The sequence below is a fragment of the Lissotriton helveticus genome, chromosome 6 (genome assembly GCF_964261635.1).
Source record: "Lissotriton helveticus chromosome 6, aLisHel1.1, whole genome shotgun sequence".
NCBI lineage: Eukaryota > Metazoa > Chordata > Amphibia > Caudata > Salamandridae > Lissotriton > Lissotriton helveticus.
The window spans coordinates 1645420145-1645447587 of NC_136067.1; positions in this window are offsets into that span (position 1 = coordinate 1645420145).

Sequence of the window (27443 nt, forward strand, 5' to 3'; positions counted from 1 at the left end):
TACGCCTGTTTGAAACAGGCATAAGGAGTGAAGCACCATGCAATGTGTGGCTTCCTCCTGTGCATTGCAGTAGACATGTCGTGTTTACGACGTGATTCGTGCAATGTGCTGCTTTTGCGGCACAGATGCATGACGCATCTGTGCTGTTTTTACTCAATGGTGCTCCACATTGTAAATGCGGCACACCATGGGTGGCAGAGCAGCGGTGCACGTTAACTGGTGCATCCCTGGGGATGTGCCAGTTAACATAAATTTGCCCCTTTACATTTAAGTATGTGCAGGGGACACAGAGTCGGTGAGGCTTATCCAAGGTTAAGAAGAGATGAGTCCTGTTTACTGAAAACTTGGACATAGGTCTCACCTCTTCAGCATCGCTGGACATGGCTAAATAATAGCTGCAAAATGTTACTCTTGTTAAACAATTTTACTATTATAGTCTCTGAGATTTGTGCCTTACTCTGCAACATCTCATTGTTGTTCTCTTTTTTTAAAGATAACAACAACATCAAGCATGAGTGATAATGAGCAATCAGTTGATCTTGATCTTATCGTTGAACTTGTGATTGAAACGTCAGTGGAAGTGGATCCCTTAGATGATTTAAATCCTGAGGATGATGAAGACTTTGATGAGGATGCCGATATGTCAGAATTATATGACATAGGTTGGGAAGCTGACCTGCTTGAGCCTATGGAACTATAAACATTTATTTTTAAAATTTAGAAGAAATGAAAAGTAAAAATGTAAACCGTTTCATTTAAAATTAAACACACCTTCAAAAACAGGTTATGTGTAGTGTCTTCAATAAAATATTAAAATATGCTCATAAAATTAGATCAGATTCACATATAAAACAGCACAGGTAAAATGTAGAAGCATTCAATTTCTTTGCTACTATTTGTGAATACTAAATTTGCCAATGCACTAAAAATGATTCTAAGTAAAAATGACAAGTAGTGTGTTAAGTTTTTGATGACTGTTATTGATTTACTGTTTGGTAATAGTGGTTAATAAAAATTTTTATTATATTTTACCACAGATTGAACTGCAGCTCATTTCAAAATTTGAGAATGCCGTCTAAGGATAGAATCAGAAAGGCTACAAAACGTCAAAGACAGCAGGTTCTACAATTACTGCAGCAGTCCTCTACAATAAAAAATCGTCAAGTCACCAAGAAAGCACCGGGTAAGAGAACGAAAGCATTCATAAGAAACATTTGTAAAAAAAAAAGTAGTACTACAGAAAATGTTTTAGTCCAGAAAAAGAGAAGCAATTTAAACGGAAAGGAAAGGCCAATCCAAAATGTTACTGCTAGAGCAAGAGATAACTCTGTGCATGATAGTAGAAGGAAACAACATTTTAGGGACATTCGTAAACGAATGTTCCGCAACAGGATAATTGGCAATTTGTTAAAAAATATTAGGAAAGGTCAACAGAAAGTGGTTTTTTATAAGAGAAAAAAAAAAGTTGAGAAAATTATTGATCAGGCATTCGAAATTAAGCGAAAGTTATTTATTTTGATAATCAATAGAATTAGGAAGCTAAACAAGGCAATTTATGATTTCAAAACAAATAGTAGATGGAAGAGAACAGTTAATCGTAGTAATTTTTGTGAAGTTTTTTCAGGAGAATGGATGCATAGTTCAAGTTGTGAGGCATTTTTTAATGAGGAGAGTTATTTCCAGGATAATGATTTGGTGCATGCAGTTGACACCAGTGGTCGAGCTTATGAGGTGAAAGATGGCTGTCCAGTTGAAAAAGAAAAACTTGTGACAACAGAGGCAGAAGAGATGTTAGGTAATGAGGTTTTAGGAAGACGTCCTAAGGAACCTGTGTACACCTGGAAGTGTAGTAGTATTTGCAGTGTGCGACAGGATTCCATCAATTTGCTTTGTGATTTTGTACGGACATTTAATAAGAAAAGTTTGAAGCAGAAAATGAAGTTGTTGCAAGAATTAGATCCTTGCAGAGTGAGAGAAGTGACAGGTTTGCATGGTCATTCACTGGCTTGTCTTTCCAGGAGAGTATGCCAGAGTGTTTTTCATCATTTCAGGATGCTAGCAGTGCATCATAATAAAGTGAGGAAATTAGTTAGAATGTTGTATTATGCTAAGAGTCCAGCAGTTATGCTTAAACAATTATGCGCTGCTCTTTTGCATGGTTCTGAAATAGATGTGAAGAATATGTGTGAAGAAATTGAGTTTTGTTACTTTGGAAGTAAAGAGGAGAATGTTGAAATTGACCCACAAGAAGAGGGTAATGTGGAAGATAGTGTACAGGTTTCCAGTACAGATAATTTTCAGAAGGAAATTGCCACGTTTCAGGTGAAATCAAGTGAGAGGCCTAATTTCACTTGTGTGTGTTGTCGACGCACTTATTATAAGAATCAGACTAAGTTAGTGGATTTATATGCAAAAAGTGAAAGGGAAAATAATAGTGAATGGAAGGATTTTGCAACATACTTGATGGTAGAAAATTGTTTTGATTTGGGATTGGATCAACGTGTGTGTACTTATTGTTGTAATAAATTAAATCAAAACCAGATGCCTGCTAGAGCGGTTCATAATAATCTGGAATTGGTTGAGATTCCTTCTGAATTGAAGGATTTAAATACTTATGAATCTATTTTGATTCAAAGTATCCATCCCTTTCAGGCTATTGTAAGAATGGAGCCAAAGACAGGGAAATTGCCTCCATCAGATTTACAGAGAGGATTAAAGGGAAGAGTTGTTTATTTGCCTCTAGATTTGAAGAAAAACATTAACACAATTGGAGTAGAAAAAGTGGAAGAGGAACCTCTGGTTATCTTAGTTAATGGGGTTCCGACAAAGAATAAGAAAATATGGCAAGATTTAGTGGATGTTAGGAAAGTCAAAAAGGCAACATTGTATTTGAAAAAAAATAATAAGTACTATAAGAATGTATATGTTCCAGAAGAGGAAGTAAGTGAGGAAGAGGATAGCGATTTGTGTGCTGGTCAAATTGAGAAAGTAGAACCCTCTAAAAGTGAAGACATATATGAACATTATAGTGTTCATCCTTTGCATTCCAAGGAACTCATGGGGAATGCTATTGAGTTGTTTCAAATGAAACAAGCCAAAGGGAGTCCCATTAGTGTTTGGGAGGAAAGTTTGGAAGCTCGGTGTTTCCCACAGCTATTTCCAACAGGTCAAGGAGGAAGATATGATGAGCGACCTCATCAAATTCCTGCTTCTGAATACCGGACTTTACGATTGTATGCAGAAGATGCTAGGTTTCGACAATGCATTCCCTATTTGTTTCATCTCCTGTTTGAAAGCGATCTGTCTGGACTGTCATATGCAGTGAACCACATCTTGAAAAGTGGTATACAGATGCAAAACATCACGGCAAGTGACTTTATGGATAAAGTCAATGTCCAAGACAGTATTTTGGATTGTCACCTGATTAATCTCATGGCGTGTCAGCGTGGTACTAATGAGTACTGGTACCGTCGTCATGGTGATTTAAAATGTATGCTGAGGAACTTAGGAACTCCCACATGGTTCCTCACTCTGAGCTGTGCCGAGTATGGCGGGGAAGACTTACTTGAATTTCTACGAGAGGCAAATGGAAACATTGAAAACATCGAATTCAAGACACCCGGAGAACTGTGCTCTTTGGATCCAGTGAATGTATGCAGGTACTTCAATCATAGATTTGAATCTATGATGTCTTTCATCATGAATAAGAAGAATCCACCTCTTGGAGAGGTGTTGGATTTCTTCTGGAGAAAGGAGTACCAAGCAAGAGGTGCTCCTCATATACATATGCTGCTGTGGATCAAGGATGCACCTAAATTTGGAACAGATCCAGAAGACTTAGTGATGAGTTTCATACAACAGTATTCTACGTGTGCTGTTCCAAACGCAAAGGAGAAGAAAAGCCTAGGAGAACAAGTTCTACGTTTCCAAAGCCATCGTTGTGGAAAGTACTGTCGTCGTAAATTCAGAAACAAGGACAAGTTCTACACCAAATGTCGTTTCGGCTTTCCACGACCGGTGATTTCTAAAGGAAGAGTAAACAGTTTGATGTCTTCGCTGCGACATAATGTGATGAAGAAATCACCTAAAAACACATACAATTTGAAAAGGAACGAAGACTCCAAGTACATCAACGACTACAACCCAGTGATTTTGTCCATGTGGAATGCTAACATGGATATACAGTTTGTGGCTGATAACTGTATGGCTGTGGCTCGGTATGTGACATCTTACATCACCAAAAAAGAAAAGACAGAATTGAAGGATATGTGGGAGGACATTTCCCATGAAAAGAGCCTCAGTAAGAAGTTTTACAGTTTCAGTCTGAAGATGTTGTCGCATCGAGAAATCGGAGCTTACGAATGTTCTGACCGGTTGTCTTCAGCAAGTCTCTATGCCAAATCTAGGAGTATCGTTTGGGCGAGTCTTGGTCTTGCTGCAACGCGTAATCGAGCTCTGAAACCTGTGCGGGAAATCGAGTATTTGGCGGAAAAGGAGCCAAACAGTACCGATATTTTGAAGACCAACATGTTGGATACATATTATCCAAATCGAAGCAGTCACCTCGAGAATGTTTGTCTGTATGAGGTTCTACAAAATTACATATTCAAGAGGAACATCAACGAAGATATTGATAAAGGAGTGTATGCTGTAATTGGAAGTGAGGGATGTCTGGTCAAGCAAAGAAAATGCCACTTGGTAAACCATCGAAAATTGAGTGGCGAATCTCCTGAAAAAAAGGAGTTTTTCTATTTAGCACTTTTGCAACTTTTTAAGCCTTGGCATGCAGAAGAGGAACTGCTTGGAGATTTCCTCTGTTACGAAGACTCTTTCACTGCCGCCAAGGAGACCATAGAATGTCCTGCTTTTCCCAAATATCTTGAAATGTTGAATGCGGAAATCGAGCAGGAAGCAACGATTGCAGCCGAGATTGCCAGAGACAGTTCTCAGGACAGTCAGAGTTCTGTTTCATTGAGTCAGGATCCACTAGGAGGACCTGTTATCGAAAATGAAGCTGCCACTGCCATGAATGAAGTGGAAAGAGCCATGGCACATGCTCAGGAGGATGTGGTTAACTTAGAAGACTTGGAAAGACAACTCAACGTTGAGCAGAGGAAAATATATGACGAAGTTACCAAGCAAATTGATCATGGATTAAGTCATGAGAAGAAAGAGTGCTCATGTACGTCGTTGAAGCCTGTCCGACTGTACGTGAGTGGAGAAGCGGGAACTGGAAAAAAGTTTCCTCATTAAAGCAATTTCATGTTATTTGCAGGAAAGGACTGAGTCATCGCTGTCTTGTGTTGTCACCGCTCCAACTGGACTGGCAGCACATAACATTAAAGGTATTACTTTGCATCGTCTATTGATGCTGCCAGTGGAGCATGATAACAAATTACAATACCACAAGTTATCTGGAGATGCTTGTTGTGAAGTTTCAAGAGTCTTGAGGAAAATGAAACTTCTTATCATTGACGAAGTAAGCATGGTTTCTAATGTCATGCTTGCCTTTGTGCATTTGAGAATGCAAGAAGTTCTTAAAACAGAGTATGATGTGTTATTTGGTGGCAAACACATCATTGTTTTCGGAGATCTTCTGCAGCTGACACCAGTGAAAGGACAACCTGTGTTCAAAATGCTCACGCATGAAGATACCAGGAAGTGCCTAGGGAGCATTGGCAACGTCAATATATGGTTAAACTTCAATTATGCTGAACTGCATGAAAATATGCGTCAGGCAAAGGATGAAGATTACAAGAATATTCTACAAGATGTTAGAATTGGAAAAGTGACCGAGCATGGGAAAGAAGCTTTACATGCACGATTACTGTCAAATTTATATCCAGAACAAGACGTTGTGCCTGAGAATATTTTTCAGAAAATTACTGAGAAGAAATCTGGAATATGTTTGATGCCAACTCTTGCAGAATGTGCCATCTTCAATAACAAAATGTTGCATTTAGAAAACCAAGAGATTGTGAAACTGGAAGCTATTGACAGAGTAGAGCATATGGGATCAACAATTATTTTGTCTGAGAATTTGAAAACAAAATTGGATTCATTAGAGAAGACTATATCTAAAACTGCAGGTTTTGAAAAGACTCTGAATGTGTGCTTAAACTGCCGTATAATTTTAAGAAGGAATTTACATGTTGAAAGAGGTCTGGTAAATGGATCAATGGGTAATGTTGTTGATTTTGTGAAATACAGAAATAGAGATGGAATTGAATTTTTAAAAATTAAATTTGATGGCATTGAGGAAGTACAGCTAATTGGTCGTTGCTCTGCTAGGTTTTTGCTTGTAAAAGACTTATATGTTCGCCGTAAGCAGTTTCCTGTTTGCTTGGCATATGCGGTGACAATCCATAAATCGCAAGGTTTAAGTGTAGACAGTGCATTGGTGAATATTGGCAGTTCTGTGTTCAAGGAGGGTATGGCATATGTGGCATTGTCACGAGTTAGAACTTTATCAGGATTGTACTTGATTGAGTGTGATGTCACAAACATTTGTGCGGATCTAGTTTGTGTTAAGGAATACAATAGGTTAAGAAGAGAGTATGCGCCACATTTGCCTCAATATCCTTTGTTTGAGAAACGTGTGGTAGGCCGGAAACGAAGAAATGTTACCAATAGTAGGGAGGTTGTAGCAAAAAGACGAAACGTCGATGAACCTGAAATTATAAGCAGAAAGAAAAAGGATTCTGTTGAAGATGTTGTTGGTTTTCAATTTGAAAACAGTTCTGGTGTCAACTGCTATGCTAATGTAGTGGTTAATGTTTTGTTTTCTCTAGAAAATGTAAAAGAAGAGATTGTGGTCAATTCTGATCAAAGATTTTGCAGTTTGTTAAATTCTGTGTTAAAGAAATGTAGCACTGATAGAACAAAAAAAGAAAGTGTGTCTGAAATTCGAAATCTGTTAGACAGATGTTCAGGTCAAACACAATTCTCTCAAAATATTCAGCAAGATTGTCAGGAGTTTTTAATGTATATGCTTGATGTATTGCATGCTGAAGGTGTAGATGTAGATCACCTGTTTGGGCTTTCTTATCAATGGCAGCATGACTGCGAGAACTGTAGGATATCAAGTACTACTAGTGTAGACTCAGAAAGATTTATATATTTAACTTTGCCAGACAGTAAATCAGTGTCCTTTAATAAGCTAGTAAAAGCAGCTGATCACAACATGGAGTGTAGCCAATGTAAGTCTGAAATGTTGTCAACATTATTTATACGAACATATGGCCAGTATGTCATTTTAATGTTCCAACGATGTAGGCCTGATGGAACAAAATTGACAACTTTAATAAAAAAAATTGTAGCTTCACAGTTGTCAATATCAGGAAGGACTTTTGTAACTGCAGCAATTATATATCATGACGGTCCTTCAATAACATCAGGACATTACACAGCTTATTTAAAGTCTAGAAATGGCTGGTCATTCTGCAATGATTCTGTTTTAACTTAAAAAAAAAATTGCCTTTTGACCTTAAAAATTCTTACCTGGTGTTTTTAAAACCAGAATTTTAGGGAAGGAATCTCAGGATTTGCTCTGAGGAATTTCAAGAGGTTCTAATGGCTCCTACACGATTTGGCCTTGAGGATAAGTGTAGTACAGAGTTAAAAGTTATTTTTGAGTTTTAAATAGTTCCTGGAAAAAAAGAAGATTTTCTTACAGAAAGTGGTGGGCAGAGATTAGTTGAAGGACAACAGAGTATTTCCCAAAGCAAACGGTGTTCTTACCATAACACTTGATGTCATGGAAAAATAACTGCACTTTGTATGAGTTCAGAAAAACTGTTTCTTTTTATAAGCTAATTCAAGCAGCCAATCCAAACATGGAGTAGAGGGAATGTAAGTCTGCAATGCTGTCTAGATTATTGGTCCAAACTTTTGATTATAATGTCATTTTAAAAATCCAACTATATAAACCTGATGAAAGTAAGTCTTCAACTTTAATTACAAATGTTGTGGCTACACAGTCGTTTATTTTAGGAAGAACATTTGTAACTGCAGCTATTATATGGCATGATGGTCATTTGACAAGATCCGCTTATTACACAGCTTATTGAAAATGTTAAAAAATTTGCTGTTTCGGAAATTATTCCCATTTGACTACGATACAATGTTGCCTTTTTATTTAAAAATATTCTTACTTTCTGTTTTCAGAAAAGAGAATTTAGGGTAGGTAACTGGCGTATAATGATTCTAGGGGTTGATATAATTTTATCTACTTTTTTATATTGCTTTGTGATTAAAAGTCATGTAGAGAATTAAATAATTGTAGCAGTCATAGAGGTAGTGTAAGTCTGCTTCATAGTAAGCAGTATCAGTGTCATAGGAAATGTAGAACATGAGTGAGCAAGAAGGGTAAGATATTACTAGTCCAGGATTGTGAAAGTGATCTTGAACGTTTTCTTTCTGAAAGTTGCGGAAATACAAAATGACGGGATTTGCTTACAAGAATTCCAAGAGTTATAAATGGCTCTTACATGATTTGGCCTTGTGGAAACATGTGGTAGAAAGCGAGAACTCATTTATTGTATGTAACATATTTTTCAAAACGATGGAGGTTTTCTTTCAGAAAGTGGCGAGCTGAAAATAAAAACAGCACAACCGAGTGTAAGCTGTTCATAGGACATCCTTCGACGTCATGGAAAGTAAGTTACTTTTGAGGAGTTCTGATTTCTGATTGGTTATGTTATATGGGTTTTTTAAACACAATCATTTTGATTGTGTTTTTTTTCCCCGCTGTTATATGATGAATACCTTCAAGTCACTGTTTTTAGTGAAATTTGATAAATTCTGAGAACAGCAAAATTAAACCATTTAACATGTATAATTAATTCTGTACTTTTTGTACTTATGATCTACATTTAGAAATGTGTAGTAGACATGGAGAAGCTGAGGCTTCTGTAAGTGTCAAAAATTGCACGTTTTTCAATTATATTACCTGTGTTTCCTAACATTACACATCACATTGTGTAGATGAGGTTTAGGCCTGTTCCAGGAGACAGAGGAGGTCTGACATTTGTTCAAGAGTGCAGTGGACATGACTCACTTCGTTATTAGGCCTGCACATGTATTATCTCCTCTATACTCTTCAACAAGCCTAAATTTCATCTGCAACCCTGAGTAGGCCTCACCTGAAACCAACGTCTGGATAGGACACACCTTATTGGCATCCTGAAACAATCATTTAAAATGTTAGGAACAGTTTTATGATGATTGTGCACCTCTTTTGCGCTGCCATTGCGTCACTTTTGTGAGACAACAGCAGTGCAAAAGATGCACCATGTTCCAAGATAGGCCTCACTTCATCTGCATCAAGATACTGTTAGTTTAAAATGTATATCTTTAGGACTGTGTAGGGGGCCTGGAGAAGCAGAAGCTTCTGTAAGTGTCAAAGTTGTTGAAAAACTGTTTGTCCTTCAATCTTTTCCCTTGTCTTTTCTAATTTTTAAATACATGTTTTAATATTTTTCAAATGTTTGTTCTCTCTTTCACAGATTGAAAGTATAAAAATAACAAGTGACTAAGTTAACGACAATTATAAGGTAAATGTTTTGTACTCTTTTCGTTACATTTCTATCACATTTAACTACTATTAGTTCCACTGCTTCATTTCTTTAACCATCACTTTCCTGCCTTTGCTACTTCCCTAATTCCTTTCTCTATTACTTACTTACTCTACTACTTCCACTCCTTTTCTCAGTCCCTCTCTTCTCATAGTTCCTCACTCTTGTTCACTCACTCCGTCTCTATTACTCTTAGTGTCTCTGACTGATCACTCTTTCACTACTTGTTCATTATGCTTTCTCTTTGTAGTTGAAGAACAATAAGGGACATATTATGAACACAGCCAATAAAATATTGCTGTTTTTATCGGCAGAAAACTGCTGCAAAAGCGGTTTTAGCGGCAGTTTTCTGCCGCAAAAGCGGCTTTAGCGACACATTTCTGCCGATAAAAGCTTCAAAACTTTTATTGCCTATGTTGATAATATGCCCCTATGTTATTTAGATTTCTTTGCTGTTTCAATTATTCTTTTTCTGTTACTTCTTCTTTTCTGCTTTCAGTTTTTTCTCTCTGTTATTCCACATGTTTTAATCTTATTTTGAACATTCACTCACATTCTCTAAGAAACTCTTCTTTGTTATTCTTCTACTCTCCTTTTTTTCTTTCACTTCCTTATCTATTTTGTTTTTCACAATTATATCCTCTTCCATATTTTCTTCGGTAAATAAATCTATTAAACAGTATCTCTGGTTTAGTCCCTATAGCTGTCTTTCTTTTAACATTACTCTCTGTTTACTTCCCTTATACTTACTCTTCTTTTTTAAAAACATTTTTTTTTCGGTTCGCTCCCGGTTCGCGTACCGGGGAGCGAACCGGGAAGCGAACCAAAAGAAATAGATGTTGGCAGATTGCTAAATATTCTACCAATTTTTTTATAAAGGGGAGGTAGTTCTGATAAGAACTTTTTTTTATATTGTTTTTGTTGTTTTATATTTTTTTTATTATTTTTCTGAACATTTTTTTACTTTTTTTGTATTTTTTGAACGGTTTTATATTTTTTTTGGTTTTTGGGGGGGGGGAAACGAAAACGATTCATTGTAAAGGGCTAAACAGGAGCAACAAAAAAAAAAAGAATTTATTCTCTGGGGCGTTTTGGACAATCATGATTGTCGATAGCTCTGTTGATCAGAGTGATGCTACTTTCTCTGTAGCAAATTCATTGGTTACAACGCACGCACACTTGTTTCACTTCCCCGAACCTCATCTGTATATTTGGGACCGTCTCCCTCGCCTCTGGTCCCGTCACTTCCTGTACAACTGATCTTCTGGCCATAGAAGGGGGATTATCTTGCTGGTCACGTAACTGTGCAGCACTGTAGTTGATAGGATGCCACCTCTCCATATGGCGATGCATAGTATAATTCCCGTAACTGTACTTCTTATCTGTCCCTCTGGACAAATCCTTCTTACAGATCAGGCAAGTTACGTACCGTGCATTGACTTTTTTTTGGCCCCGAGGATATTTAAAAAATTGCCAAATAAAGTTTTCTTTCAGATGAGACCTCCCGGGCTCCTCAGGCAAAAAATGCCTCTCTTCCTGCTGTTCCTCTTCTTCTTCTTGCTGAATGATAACTTCAGCAGGTGGTCCTCTCTTCCTTGAAGGTGGTGGAGGTGGTGGGGGTGCACCAGCTGAAGCTACTAATGAAGCCATTGCTCAGTGATCACAAAGGGTCTTCCTCTCACAAAGATGAAAGTCAGAGTGAGGAAAGAAGGAGGGGTTTTCATCATTTGGGAAAAACAATACTTCTAAACCAATGAAAAGTGTTACTTTTAGGTCACATGACCTAGTCTTACATCATTAGGAAACCAAAAGTGAAATGAACCAATGAAAAGTGTTATTAACAAGTCACATGACCTATTGTGTTTACGTTACGCGCTTTGCGCCGCGTCCCGGATCGCTTCCGGGAAGCTGCGCTTCGCGCCTCGTTCGCGTACCGGTTCACTTCCGGGTACGCTAACGCGGCGCGTCATATGACGTTTCACGCGACAACGCGATACGTCACGCTGACGCGATGCGTCACGATGTTGTTTTCTAACGCGGCAGTTGCGCAAACGGAACGTTTACCGGATCGCGGACCGGGTCGCGGCACCATTTTGAGCTAACGGGAAGCGACCCGGTTCGCGGACCGGGAGCGAAACAAAAAAAAATAATAAAAAAAATTATTAATAAACATATTAAATATATTTTTTGATTTAAAGAAGAATACATTTTACAGCTATAGATATTAGCTTTTAAAAAACCAATGAAATTCACTGAAAAAACCATAGGTTATAGACCATATATAGTTAGGAATTAGCATTTACAAAACCTTGAAAATTCACTGAAAAAACCATAGGTTATAGACCATATATAGTTAGGAATTAGCATTTACAAAACCTTATTTTACTCACACAAAACCATTGAAATTCCATATATAGTTAGTTGTACTAACTATATATCGCGCACCCGCAATCCACTGCTGATCATGTCACATATTACATCATTCATGACATGGTCAGTGACATCACTGATGACATCTCAAATGACATCACTGATGACATCACTGATGACATCTCAAATGACATCACAGATGACATCACTGATGACAACATCCAGTGACTGTATGTTTCTGTAAAGTTAAAATATGTCTTACATATTGAAGAATGAGTGGATGTATAAGTGTCTGGATGAAGGATTTAGTAGGTGCATGACTGACTGTATGAGTGAGTGAATAAATGTGTGTCACTGAGTGCATGGGTTAGTGACTAAACTGTCTTAATTTGTGCATCATTATGTCTGTTGTTCTGTAAACTGCTGCATGTGTTGATCAGTAGCTATATGAGTAAGTATATGGGTTATTGTTTGGTTGCCCAAGTATTTGTATGGGAGACTGAGTGTGTGTGTGTGGGTGGCTGGGAGGTGTATGACTCTGTGCATAGATGTGTGAGCAGTTGATTCACTAGATGTATGGGTTCAAAAGTGCATGTAGAAACACCTGTATGGGCGGTTGACTGAGTGCATTGGTGAGTGAATGGATATCTCAGTGCTACATGTCAAAGTAAGTACATATGTAAAACACAGTACATGTGACAGTTGACATATATAAATAACTGTGCATAAGAGCCAGTGAATGTGTGAGTGGCTGTATGGATCATTGTGAACTTGTATCAGGCATTGTAAAAGAGAGTAAATATGTGTTAGTATATGTTTGAATAAGTAAGGTGTGTATAACTGTATAGTTGAGGAAATGGAGGTGTGATTGATTCTTTGCATGACTGACTAGGTGTGTGAGTAACTCCATGGATGAGTGACAGTCTGTGAGTGTCTGTTTACACTGAGTATATCTAAAGTTATATTAGAGTCTGAAGAGGTTCATCTTATTATCACATGAATGATGTCATCAGTGATGTGATCAGTAATGTCAAATGAGATGTCATCAGTGATGTCATCAGTGATGTCATTTGAGATGTCATCAGTGATGTCATCAGTGATGTCATCAGTGATGTCATTTGAGATGTCATCAGTGATGTCATCAGTGATGTCATTTGAGATGTCATCAGTGATGTCATTTGAGATGTCATCAGTGATGTCATCAGTGATGTCACTGACCATGTCATGAATGATGTAATATGTGACATGATCAGCAGTGGATTGCGGGTGCGCGATATATAGTTAGTACAACTAACTATATATGGAATTTCAATGGTTTTGTGTGAGTAAAATAAGGTTTTGTAAATGCTAATTCCTAACTATATATGGTCTATAACCTATGGTTTTTTCAGTGAATTTTCAAGGTTTTGTAAATGCTAATTCCTAACTATATATGGTCTATAACCTATGGTTTTTTCAGTGAATATATATATATATATATATATATTCAAACACAAAGAGTTTCCCATTTAGGAGAGCCACATCAGCAGGCAGGTTCAATTCTGTTTCATTCAAGAAGCTGCAGCAAAGCGGGTGAACAAACGACATAGTTCATAGCGGCCTGACGCGTTTCATGCTATCAAAGCATTTCTTCAGAGGCACAAAGTCCATTACCAGCGTGCAGCGTCAGCACTCATTTGTATTCCTTCCACCTGCCCCAGTGGGCGTCGGCTCTCGCTGAGCCCGATGGTCCTTGTAGTGACTCACACAGCACTACAAGGACCATCGGGCTCAGCGAGAGCCGACGCCCACTGGGGCAGGTGGAAGGAATACAAATGAGTGCTGACGCTGCACGCTGGTAATGGACTTTGTGCCTCTGAAGAAATGCTTTGATAGCATGGAATGCGTCAGGCCGCTATGAACTATGGCGTTTGTTCACCCGCTTTGCTGCAGCTTCTTGAATAAAACAGAATTGAACCTACCTGCTGATGTGGCTCTCCTAAATGGGAAACTATTTGTGTTTGAATATATATATATATATATATATATATATATTCACTGAAAAAACCATAGGTTTCACACCAGTTATAGTTAGGAATTAGCATTTAAAAAACCTATTAAATTCACTGAAAAAACCATAGGTTTCACACCAGTTATAGTTAGGTGGAAATTTTACTTCCATAAAACAATTGAAATGCCCACGTTATAGTTAGTTGGACGCACTATAACTTGCGCGTGCAATGCACTGCTGATGACGTCACATATTACATCACTCATGACATGGTCAGTGACATCACTCATGACATCACTGATGACATCTCAAATGACATCACTGATGACATCATCCAGTGAATGTGTATCTTTCTGAAAAATAAATATTTTTTATATATGTATATCTAAAGGTTGATGGAAGAATAAATGGGTAAATAAATGTCTAAATGGATGTTTTTTTTGTGTAAAATTGATTGGTTAACTGACTTATTAAATGTATCTTAGTGAATACATATATTAGCGAGTAATGTTTAAATATTTAAATATCTGTATCTGTGTCTCACTCTGTGTATAAGTGGCTGCATGGGTTGGTGAGTAGCTACATGAGTGTGTATATGGGTTATTAGTTGTTTTTTTGAGTATCAGTATCAGTGTCTGTATGGTTCGGTGGGGGATATTACTTAGAGCACAGATGCATGAATGAGTGACTCACTATTTGTATGTATTTTGAAGACAGCATGTGTGCAAGACTGTATGGGTGGATGATTGTGTGTATGGGTGGGTTAGTGAGTATGTGTTTTTATAATTGATTGTTTAAGAGAGTAAATATGTTTCCGTTTCTGTAGAAGTATGTGTAGTGGTGTGTATATAGCAGTATAATCAAGTAAATGTTTTTTGATAGTTTATTTGCATGTGTGAATTTGTGTGTGAGTAACTATATGGATGAGTATTAGTGTGTAACAGGATGTATAGGTGTATGAGTACATATGATGAGTAAGTACATGCATGAGTGACTATATAGAACTGTTGGTGAATGAGTGGATGTGTATGTAGATATTGGAATTACCTAATAAGTTGTTGTAATTGGTATTGGGTTCTCCTTTTTTAAGAACATTTTAGTTTCTATTTTTGAATGTGTGTGTCAAAGGTTATTTTATGCTGATAGGAGGTCTGCCACTTTGTCACAAGGATGTTGTCATCAGTGATGTCATTTGAGATGTCATGAGTGATGTTACTGACCATGTCATGAGTGATGTAATATGTGACGTCATCAGCAGTGCATTGCACGCGCAAGTTATAGTGAGTCCAACTAACTATAACGTGGGAATTTCAATGGTTTTATGTGAGTAAAATTTCCACCTAACTATAACTGGTGTGAAACCTATGGTTTTTTCAGTGAATATATATATATATATATATATATATATATATATATATATATATATTACCTACTGGCGGTCGCCAGTAGGTATATATAGTTAGGATTTTTTCTCTATGGGATTTTTGAAAATTCTATGTCTAATAACTTTGGCGTTTGTGGACGGAATTGGCTGAAATTTTCAGGAAAATGGAACATTTTGTTTCTGAGCAGCCCCTGGAAATTTGGGGGGGTTCGTCCAGGGGGGGTCGAGAAAAAAGGGGGGTCTCACTTTTAGCCCGAACGGCTGAATGGATTTGCACGAAACTTGGCAAAATTGTAGGGACTGGTAGCCCGATGTGCCTTTTGTAGGTCTCAATATATGTGCTCCAGTGGATTTTGAGAAATTAACGTTTAAAAAAAGATATATATCTGTAAGCGCGGACCAGGCAGCGCCCCGGTTCGCGGACCTTACGCGTATCGGAACTTCGCGTAGCGAAGCTGATTGGTTCTCCGGTGTCTGTCAACATTCTAAACAGTCCGGAGCGGCCGCCATCTTGTCTCTCGGTAGGATTGAGAGACAAGAGGAGGCCAAAACAAAGGGGGAAATAACCATAAGGGGGCATACTAGCTCCTCCCTGACCCCCTAGGTTTAATGTGGAGGTTTTAAAAGGGCCCCACGGTGAAAAAAAAACAACATTTTTTTTTGTTTTTTTTGCGTGGGTAGCGCCCGGTCCGAGAACCGGGAAGCGTTCTGGGCAGCGTAACGTAGCACGTCATATGACGTATCACGCGACAACGCGAAACGTCATGCTGACGCGACGCGTCACGATGTTGTTTTCTAACGCGACAGTTGCGCAAACGGAACGTTTACCGGTTCGCGGACCGGGTCGCGGCTCCGAATTTAGCTAACGGGAAGCTAACCGGTTCGCGTACCGGGAGCGAAACAATAAAAATAATTTAAAAAAAATTGTATTAAAAACATGTAAAAAATATTTTGCGATTTCAAGAAGAATACATTGTAAAGGTTTTGATATTTGCTATTAAAAAACCATTGAAATTCACTGAAAAAACCATAGGTTATAGACCATATATAGTTAGGAATTAGCATTTACAAAACCTTGAAAATTCACTGAAAAAACCATAGGTTATAGACCATATATAGTTAGAAATTAGCATTTAAAAAACCTTATTTTACTCACACAAAACCATTGAAATTCCATATATAGTTAGTTGCACTAACTATATATCGCGCACCCGCAATCCACTGCTGATCATGTCACATATTACATCATTCATGACATGGTCAGTGACATCACTGATGACATCACTGATGACATCTCAAATGACATCACTGATGAGATCACTGATGACATCTCATTTGACATCAATGACCACATCACTGATGATATCATTCATGTGACAATACAATGCATCTCCTCACATTTTAATATAACCTCTGTTTCACCCAGTGTTAAATACAGAGTATAATTTTTGAAACCATTGACACACCAATACTAGTTACTACATACGTACTCACTGATTCCTACGTCTACACACACATTCACTCATTCACCCATACAATCATTCATACATACAATCACTCATCTTTACAACACTATCATATGCACTCATACACCTATACAGACACTCACACTCTGCCACTCATCCATGGAGTTACTCACACACCTAGTCAGTCCTGTAAAGAATCAATCACACTTCCATTTTCTTGTCTATACAGTTAAACATAGAGCACCTTACATTTTCAAACATATACTAACACATACTTACTTTCTTATACAATCATTGATACAAGTACACATTGATCTGCACAGAGTCACACACCTCCCAGCCAGCCACACACACACTCAGTCTCCCATACAAATACTTAGACAATCAATCAATAACCCATATAGTTAATCATATAGCTACTGATCAACACATGCAGCAGTTTACAGAACAACAGACATAATGATGCACAAATTAAGACAGTTTAGTCACTAACCCATGCACTCAGTGAGACACATTTAATCACTCACTCATACATTCAGTCATGCACCTACTAAATCCTTCGTCCAGACACTTATACATCTACTCATTCTTCAATATGTAAAACATATTTAAACTTTACAGAAACACACAGTCACTGGATGATGTCATCAGTGATCTCATCAGTGATGTCATTTGAGATGTCATCAGTGATGTCATCAGTGATGTCACTGACCATGTCATGAATGATGTAATATGTGACATGATCAGCAGTGGATTGCGGGTGCGCGATATATAGTTAGTGCAACTAACTATATATGGAATTTCAATGGTTTTGTGTGAGTAAAATAAGGTTTTTTAAATGCTAATTTCTAACTATATATGGTCTATAACCTATGGTTTTTTCAGTGAATATATATATATATATATATGTGTGTGATAATATGTGTACATGGATTTGTAACTGATGCTGTGTGTATGTGTACATCAACATGGGGTTAGCCTTTGTATGGGGATGCTCATGCATATATAAGTATGTGAATACATGTTCTTATGTAGCTCTGTAAATACATTGAATATATGTCGTGCCTGACCATGAAAATATTCAAATGTCTCGCACACACACGCATACTCACACACACACACACACATATGTTTATGCGTTGTATAGCAATATGACTAAGTATAATGTGTAGGTGTCTATCTGTATACATGTGCACATATATGTATATATTTAGATATAAGTGCATGTCTGATTACATGTATACGTTATGTTTTATTTGTTTTATTAAAAAATACAAACAAATCCACCTCTCCCTTTTCCTTCCACACTCTGACTCATCCCAAACCATTCTGTGTTCTATGGACTTTCAAATTTGCTTTTAAAATCTTGCCTCTCTTCTACCCAATTCAATGCACTAACAGGCAGCAAGGTAGCGGCGGCTTCAGGGCAGTGTAACTTGTGCAGCCGCACCTGGCACTAACCTTGGAGGGCACTGTGTTTAGAAATAACTTATGGCTTTACAAGCAACTGCTACAAAGTTTCCTGTATAGCCAGCAGATTTCAGGCAACAATAAAAATGTTTAGATAACCATGGTGATTAATGTTTCTGCTACAGAGAGATCGGAGTTTTGTCTACTGGCAGTCTGACTCCTAATAAAGTCGAGGAGAAAGAAGGTAAACTGTGCAGATCGCAGAAATGTATTTTATGTAGCTAGCTCGGTGAGTAACTGCTTTTTCACAGAAATCTTCATTTTTACTTGCTGTTCATAAATTACAATCTTAATATAGCATAATTACTTATGAATTGTCATCAAAGAGCTACATGCAAACTGCGTAGCATAGGTGAGGACGTTATGTTTTTCCCCAGCCTTTCATTACGTAGTCTCAATGTTTCTGAAAGGGTTTTGTTTGGGAAGAAATACTCTCTTATTGGTAAACTAGTAAAGCCAGCCCCCACCAGCACTTTAAACAAAATTAAATGTATCTGAGAGAAAGGCAATGGGGAAATGAGGGGCACTGGTGCAGGGTGGTAGTGAGAGAATCAGGGGAGAAGGAAGTCATTAATTGCCATATAAAACAATTTCCAATTACAATTTATTTATGCTGTTATTTGCATTTTACGTTTCTATTGCTTTTAGTAGGGTGTGGAAGTTTATCTTCCTTCCTGCAGATAATAAACTCAGTACGAAAGGCACAGACTGCCTCTCTCAGTTCGCAGATGAGACACTCTCAACCTCTATCTGCTCACACATGAGGTTGGTGAACCATCTAACTGCTCTTCCTCAAGGAATTCAAATCACATCATTCATTTTCCAACCAGGTTAAACTCGTGCAGCCTCTGCCTTACCGTGCCAATCACCCCAAGAGGCGAAGAAACAGCAAATCATGCTAATGCTCCTGCTTTCTCATAGCTGTCAAGTTTCCCTAGTCCGTGTGACTTGTTAGTGCAGCCTTGTTTTTACTTACAATTCTAGAACTTTTAGTTCTAGTATTTTACTGGCGTAAATGAGACTAAAAGTCCCCAAATTCCAAGAAACAATGGTACAGACCTAACTATGCATGCACGGACCTGGGAATCATGGCAGCTGTGTTCACTGACCACATCCAATATGCAGATTTGTTTGTCATCTGACATCCTAAAGTGAGGTGAAGACAAACAAATGGCAATCTCTTTTCTGATTAGCAAGTAATTATTGGTACTGCTTAAACCAGGCACCCGTGTTTTTCCTCAAATGTTGGGAACTTGTTTTTAAATTAACCTTTGTTAATTAAATGTCACCAAACATGGGATGAACAATAATTTCCAGTATGAACAGGTCTTTGTGTACGATGAGTTGTGGAAAATATAGGTTGTTACATATTCAGGCTTTTGAAAAATTGTTGTTGAAAACGCTGCCCCCCAGGAAATTACTTTTTGGCTGGCAGGTGGTATTACACGTGGGACTGAAAACGGTGTAATTTTTATTCTGTTAGGGTATTTTTAAATCAAAGTGTAATACATAACATATGAGCGGGCAGTGTTCTGTTACTATACAATAGCACAAAACATCTACTTTTGATTTTTAAATTTACTGGGGTCCTGATGCTTTAAAACTACAGAAATATCACGCATACATTGCTTTTATTTGTCTTCTTTAATGCTCATTTATATTGCAGAACTACACCTGGTCGAAATACTGCAAAGCGGTAATTACAGCATTATATACATTTTAAAGATTGTTGGGAAATGTTAAGACTACCTGGAGGCACACATATTTCTGTCTGTTTTTGCACATTCCCACCACCATCTACAACGGCAAACATGTTTGCCCCCACCCCCAATATAACCTGATGCAGGAGTTGTGTATTCATAAGTTTCATTCATCCTAGAATGACTGTCATGGTTCACAAGATTTCATGTTACATAATATACCTGTACTATTACCTTTTCACATTCAGAAACCTTATTGTGTTTCTTGAGGTGGATTCCTATTTCTCAGTCTTTTATACATTCTCACTTTTATTATTAGATTCCTGAGCCCTTTATATACTGTCATTATTGTACGACAAGAAGATATACGCGCCATGACATCCCGCCTTTATAGGTTAGTGTGTTCTACTACGCAACAATAGTGATTTTCTGGGTTATATTCTTTGTCGCACCTGGATGCGGTCACTATTATTAATTGGGTACCAGGTGGTCTTTACCAGATCTTTTATATTTTTCACAATCTTTTTCTTTTTCTTCTCTCATCACAACACTAGGCTTTCTTTTCTTTTCTCTCATCACCAACCACGTTTCTGGTTCTTTGGTTTCTCATGTTTTCTTTATCATTATAACAACTTTTTCTCATTTATGTATTTTAGGCCCACATATATTATTACTATAGATCGTACAATTTTGCAAATTTTGTAATATTGTATATATGTACTTTGTTTCACAGCCTTGAAAAAGTCTGAGTACTTATTGTTAGTACTGACGAAACACGTGTCGGCTGTCTTTTATCTACTTCAAATTTTATGGATCTTCAAATAAAGAAAAAAGATGATATGAACATGTACTTTATCTATTGCCCTGTTCTGTTCTTAAAATTGGAAATTACAGATTATACACAGTTACAATATTGTTATAACTATATGACCAACTAGTCTTATATGTACGTGTGTTTCAGGATTGTGCTCTCTTTGACCTTTTCTTTCTGATTGTACAACGGCAAACATGTTTGCGCCCCACCCTAATATAACCTGATGCATGAGTTGTGTATTCATAAGTTTCATTCATCCTAGAATGACTGTCATGGTTCACAAGATCTAACTCCATGTTTATTTAGCCTGTTTCTTTTTAATAAATGTGCTTGCTATGTGAATGTAATATTTTGTGGTCCAGTATATAATACAGTGCCCCATCAAACGGATCACATACACAATATCGTAACTCTACATCTACGTACCTTGAAGATGTATATATATATATATATATATATATATATATATATATATATATATATATATATATATATATATATATATATATATATCACGACGTAGTTTTGGCAAAACCAAGCCACATTCACGGCGGGCACACACGGCAGGGATGCCACTCCCCAAATCTTCCAACATAACCCAGTTATTGAAGAAATAATTCACTGGTGCCGCAACCCCATTTTTTCAACGGTATTTATTTAGGCTTTCGGGCAAACCCGACGCGTTTCGCAGTTAACCTCACTGCTTTGTCAAGGGTGATTAGTTAAAGTGCAACTCACATATTTAAAGGTGCAGGGTTCAAATTACGTCAATTTCATAAACATGGTAAAAATACTTTCGTTTTTTACTTCCATGCAATTCGACAAACTTTCAAAATCATAACAGTCTTAGAAATTAAACATAATAAATTTCTGAGTTGCCCATAATAAATTGAAAACCATTAGTGTCCACAGCAATTCACAATCATCATGCCCAAGTGGGCTAATCTTATTCCATCTATTGATATCTAATTAAAGACATAATAAATAATAACACCTTGGTAACACATTTCATAATTATATCCTTTGGGCACAAAAATATAGTCTTTCTGTGATCTTGCTCTAGTGAGCATATACTCCCATTTTCTTGGCAATCATCTTTGTAAGTTTCGTCTTTTGTCTGCAATGGAACAAACAAAGAACTATCTTTAAAAACTGTTTGAACCCTGTAGTGTCCAAAAGAAATACAAAACTAGAACTTTAAAAATCTAAAAAGATATACAGTAAGAAAAGGGGGTGAGGATACAGAAAAATACTTCATCTCAGGTGTATAGAAATTTCATCATCAAAATTCAAACCATACGGGATCACGGTGTTGTATTTTATGATCACCTTAGACTCAAGCTTTCTTAATTCTAGTGTGCGGTTCCCTCCTCTCTCTCTCTCAAGGGTATTGTATCAAGCACACAGAATTTGAGCAGGCTTTGGTTTTGGTTGTGTTTTTCAAAAAAGTGTTGAGCAACCGGGTATTGCTTATCATGTTTGGCAATGGCAAGCAGATGTTCCAAGATGCGTAATCTTGCTTTTTTAATGGTGCTGCCTATATAAAATAAATCACATGGGCACCTCAAGGCATAAACTGCAAACTCTGTGTCACAGGATAAATGTTTCATTATTTTAAAGGCAGGTAAATCTCTATTCAATCTCACCGTTTTACAATTCTGACTATAACGACAAGCTTTACATTTAGAGCATGTAAAGAATCCTTGAATTGGATTCAATTTCTTGATTTCTTTAATCTCACTTGTCATTAGCACATCTTTGAGCGATTTGTTCCGTCTGAATGTTATAGACGGCTGGTCTGATAGATTTCCCTTCAGATCTTCATCAGTTTTAAGAACATCCCAAAACTTTCTTAAACTTCTACGTACCTCCCATGTCTGGTTGTGGTATGTAGTGATAAATCTCATTTTATTGTCAGTGGTCTGTTCCAAACAAATTTTGTAATATTGTATATATGTACTTTGTTTCACAGCCTTGAAAAAGTCCGAGTACTTATTGTTAGTACTGACGAAACACGTGTCGGCTGTCTTTTATCTACTTCAAATTTTATGGATCTTCAAATAAAGAAAAAAGATTATATGAACATGTACTTTATCTGATGCCCTGTTCTGTTCTTAAAATTGGAAATTACAGATTATACACAGTTACAATATTGTTATAACTATATGACCAACTAGTCTTATATGTACGTGTGTTTCAGGATTGTGCTCTCTTTGACCTTTTCTTTCTAATTGTACAACGGCAAACATGTTTGCGCCCCACCCTAATATAACCTGATGCATGAGTTGTGTATTCATAAGTTTCATTCATCCTAGAATGACTGTCATGGTTCACAAGATCTAACTCCATGTTTATTTAGCCTGTTTCTTTTTAATAAATGTGCTTGCTATGTGATTGTAATATTTTGTGGTCCAGTATATAATACAGTGCGCCATCAAACGGATCACGTACACAATACAGGTAGTTATAGTTAGGACCCAGTTTCCATAGGAAATCCGCAACATTCTGTTTGGAATAATTTTGGCGCCGGTCGACGAATACACGCAAAATTCTCCAAGAAAATGGCCTTCTCCGCTCCTTCCCTGAAAGTTTCGAGGTGATTTGTGAATCTGGGGCCGAGAAAAAAGGGGGGTCCCAAAACGTGTTTTCTCCATGCAATTTTCCAAAGGGACCTTTAAGATGGGCTACAGCCCAAACTGCTGAACGGAATGATACCAAATTTGGCAAAAAGGAAGAGCTTGGTTCGGAGATTACGCTTTTTGTTAAATGGTGTAAATCCGTTCAGTAGTTTCTGAGAAAATCTAAAGTAAAGTCATAGATATATCTATAGACAAGTACCGTACGAGTACTGTCCGAGGATAGTGTGTGCACCATTAAGAGCACGAGCTGCATGCTAATTGGCTGTCGACTGTCTGTCAACACTCCAAACCAGGAAGTGTTGGCAGCCATCTTGTGCCTCGGTAGAACAGAGGCACAAGAAAGCAGCAAAAGAAATGCGTAAAACACGCAAAGGGGCAGGGTAGAATCACCATGACCCCGTAGGCCTTCTCAGGGGGTCCCACACAAGGACCCCCTAGGCAAAAAACATATATTTTTTTTAAAAGTCACGGTATACGCGTAAGGTACGTGTATGCTGTGAAAAAGAAGAGCCAACTCCCGGGTGGAATGTTTTTATTTATAATGGGTGTCCCAGAGGGGGGCCCACTCCTCTGACCAGGCCTTGGCCGAAATCCTCTGTAACGAGATAACCAGACAAGAGGCACACCCTTCTCGTACATCATGGCCAAGACATGGAAAGAACTCCCCCTCAGCATCAGATAAACCCCCACACTGAAAGCATTCAGGAAGAGCCATAACACTTCCCTTTTCGAATGACAAAAGCTGCACAAATCTCCCCCACATACTCCCCCAGTGCGTGGAAATCCTCACAGGTGAATAGTCTTCTTATAATGCTTCACAATCAATCAAAAAGAGATGTTGAAAGTTTTTGTTTTTAACATACGAGCAAATCAGATATGTTTGCATGTACATGCAGCAAGAGGCAATTATTAAAGATGATTTGCTTTCGCAAGACCCCGAAAGGCTTCTTCCAGAATAAGCTGGACTGCAAGACCCCATTTAATGATTATCTAGGCTCTGAAGCCTGAACAAGTCAGAAATCATCTCTCATCATTTTCTCTTCTTTTTAGTGTATTGTGTGTGGCAGACTGCGTGACCCTATGTCCAGAGCCCTCGAATGCCCTGGATACTGCCATGCCCCAAGACCAGCATCTGCAGTGTCCCGGAGCCACGCGGCCCCCTTCCCAACATTTAAAAGCCCCGGGGGAGGTGTAAATTAATCAAGACTGAATACATTGGTACAGCCCACTGTCCTTACTCTACCAGGAAAACACAACAACAGTATATGGCCCAGATTTCCATTGTAGTGATTTCTTAGTTCCAGGTCTAGTTGTCAGATCGGCACACACAGCCCCTCATGGCTGGTATACACCCACACCTCACCCATCCAGCGCATCCGTCACTACAAATGTGACCCTATCTATAAAAAAGATGGAGCGTACAATGCCCTCATGGTTCTGCCGACTCCTCGTGTCCTTCTGGAGCCGGCATTGCTTTTACACATGGGGAGATGCTAAGTTGCATGTGGAAATGCAATCTTGTTTGGATTTTGAAAGTGAGAATAGATTTCACTGCTGTGTCTTTCAAAGTTCAAACTAAGTTTACATGGGAAGGCAGGAGCCGCAAGACTTCCTCCCTCTCATAGCAAACAGCAGTATCCCGGGGGTAGGCACCCCGGGACACTGCAGGTACCGGCTCTGGGCATGGTGGTCTCCAGGGCTCTCCAGGGCACCAGGCGGAGGGCCACCGAACCCCTGTCACACAATACAGAAATCTCTAGGGGGGGGGTGGTTGTTCCCGGGGTTTGAGGTCCACACACTTTTAATTTTGTAGGGGGGGCGTGGACGTGCAAGTGGCGCAAGGGGGTTGTAAATGTGGTACACAGTGTTTTCTTTCAGTTTGCTTTCCTTTCTGTCTTGTAGAGGATCCAGGGTAAATATAACGTTTTTTGTACAGCCAGTACCTTTCAACGCTACTCTCAAACGGCTTTCTGCCTGTTACCATAGTAACAGTTTATGGAACACTTGCGTGCGCACAGAGGTTAGAAGTTCATCACAATATGTTGCTAATTGAAATAGTTACTGTGCTGGAGATTTATATTTTTTTTCATAGGAACCATTAGTCGTAGAAGAAGTCAGTGGAAAAGTGTTGTTAGCGATTTCTTCCTGTTCGGGGAGTATTAGGGTAACGTGCTCCAAGCGGGACTTTATGAAGCTTAATGTTCATTGGCTGTGAAGTATTAAAAGTATAACTTTTGGCATTCATTCCTCCTCCTGTGCAGAAAAACATGGACATTTTATTGGCTAAAGTGTTCCGAGCACAAGTTTGCTCCTTATTGGGTGGGAAAGGCTCACTGTTGTCAGTGATATTGTGATGCATTTCCAAAGGAGTATGGGAAAAGAAAGTAGTATTGGGCAGGTTAGGAACACTATTAACTCTGTACAGTGCCCATAAGGTGGTGGAGAGGGATTATGAGGGAACATTTATATAATTGCCGTGTGGTGTATAAATCATGGCGGAAAAATGACAGTGTTTTGCGCTGTTTTTGTTATCAAGTTTGTGGGTGACATACTTCTTAGGAGTACTATTTACTTATAATATGGTGTTTACTTTCCTAATGGGGAGGTGTGGTTGCGCAGCAAATAATTCAGTCTAGGTTTTAAACAGTTTTTATTAAGCAAATACAAATAAACTTTCTTCAGAAACTGTCACTGTATATATGAAAGGGGTGACAGTTAAAAATTGAATTTCATAAAATATCAGTTAAGCGAGCTACATCCTTCTTTTTTCTGCTACAGTTTGTAAAAGTGTTGCCCCACATTCTTGATGATGTAAGAGGGCATCAGTTACTTTTAGATAAAGTAGAATAGAAGTGCTACAACAAACACTCCCGCACTACATTACCTGAGATCAAGAGAACAAGTAAAAAACAGTTAAATACAAGTGACTTCATATTACATAGAAATGTATGCATTATTATTTCTCTAATTTGTATTCTGTACAATTCAGGAACGTGCTGTCGTAGTGCTTAGAGGTTGCAGACTGTTCGGCAAACAAATCACATACTCGCTAAAGAATATATAGGATGGTACTCTTATAATATATAGTACAAGTCCTATTTATTATTTACGGAGAAGGTGAATAGGAACCGCAAATAAGAATAGAAATTAGAAAATAACATTCAGAAATATAGGGTTTATTAAATATTTAAAGTAACAAAGTAAGCTTGATAACTATATTTTTTTGAAAAGCAGTTTGGTAACATATGTTTCTTGAAAAAAATCTGATCAACTACTTTTTAATATTTGAAAGTTATATTACAGATGGAGCTGAAAAATCTCCCATTCCTCTTCTGTATCAATAGGACAATCTACTATAATATAACGATTGATACCATTGTTACAGTAAAAAGAAAAGGAAAATAAAGTTATCTATTTAACAGAACATCCATAATAAAATACTTTTGAGCGGTAATTATTTACTGAACTTCTTTTTCTCCGGGAGGTGAAAAAGTTTGATCTTCGTGGCGACGGGTCATAAACTCCTCTGAGATCATGACGGTGAGAATTATAATAAGTATATATTCTCACAGCACATGATCACAGGGGGGAAACTGACTGAAAACTGGAAGCCAGTAACGTTGCTTACATATCGTTACTCTTTGTGACGACGGATCATGAACTCCACTGGGATCAACATATCTGTTAATGTTATAATATACATATTAACAATATATGAGCTCTAGGGGAAAACACGATAACAACTGGAAGATGGTGACGCTGGTTGTAAATGTTTAGGGTTTGCGTCAACGGGTCACCAACACCTCTCAAGCGAAGTACAGTGCCAATATTATAATATAAAAAGTCATAATATATAAGCTGAAAGGAGCCGGAAAAGGAGCAATGTTTGTTGTATCTGTTTCTAAAAACAAGCTGCTAACGTTACAGAGAAAAAGCGAAAAACATGCACTAACATTTTTTTCTAGATATAAATGTTTAAATATTGACAAATAGCCACAAATTATAACTAAGTACTATGCCTATGCCATATTGAAA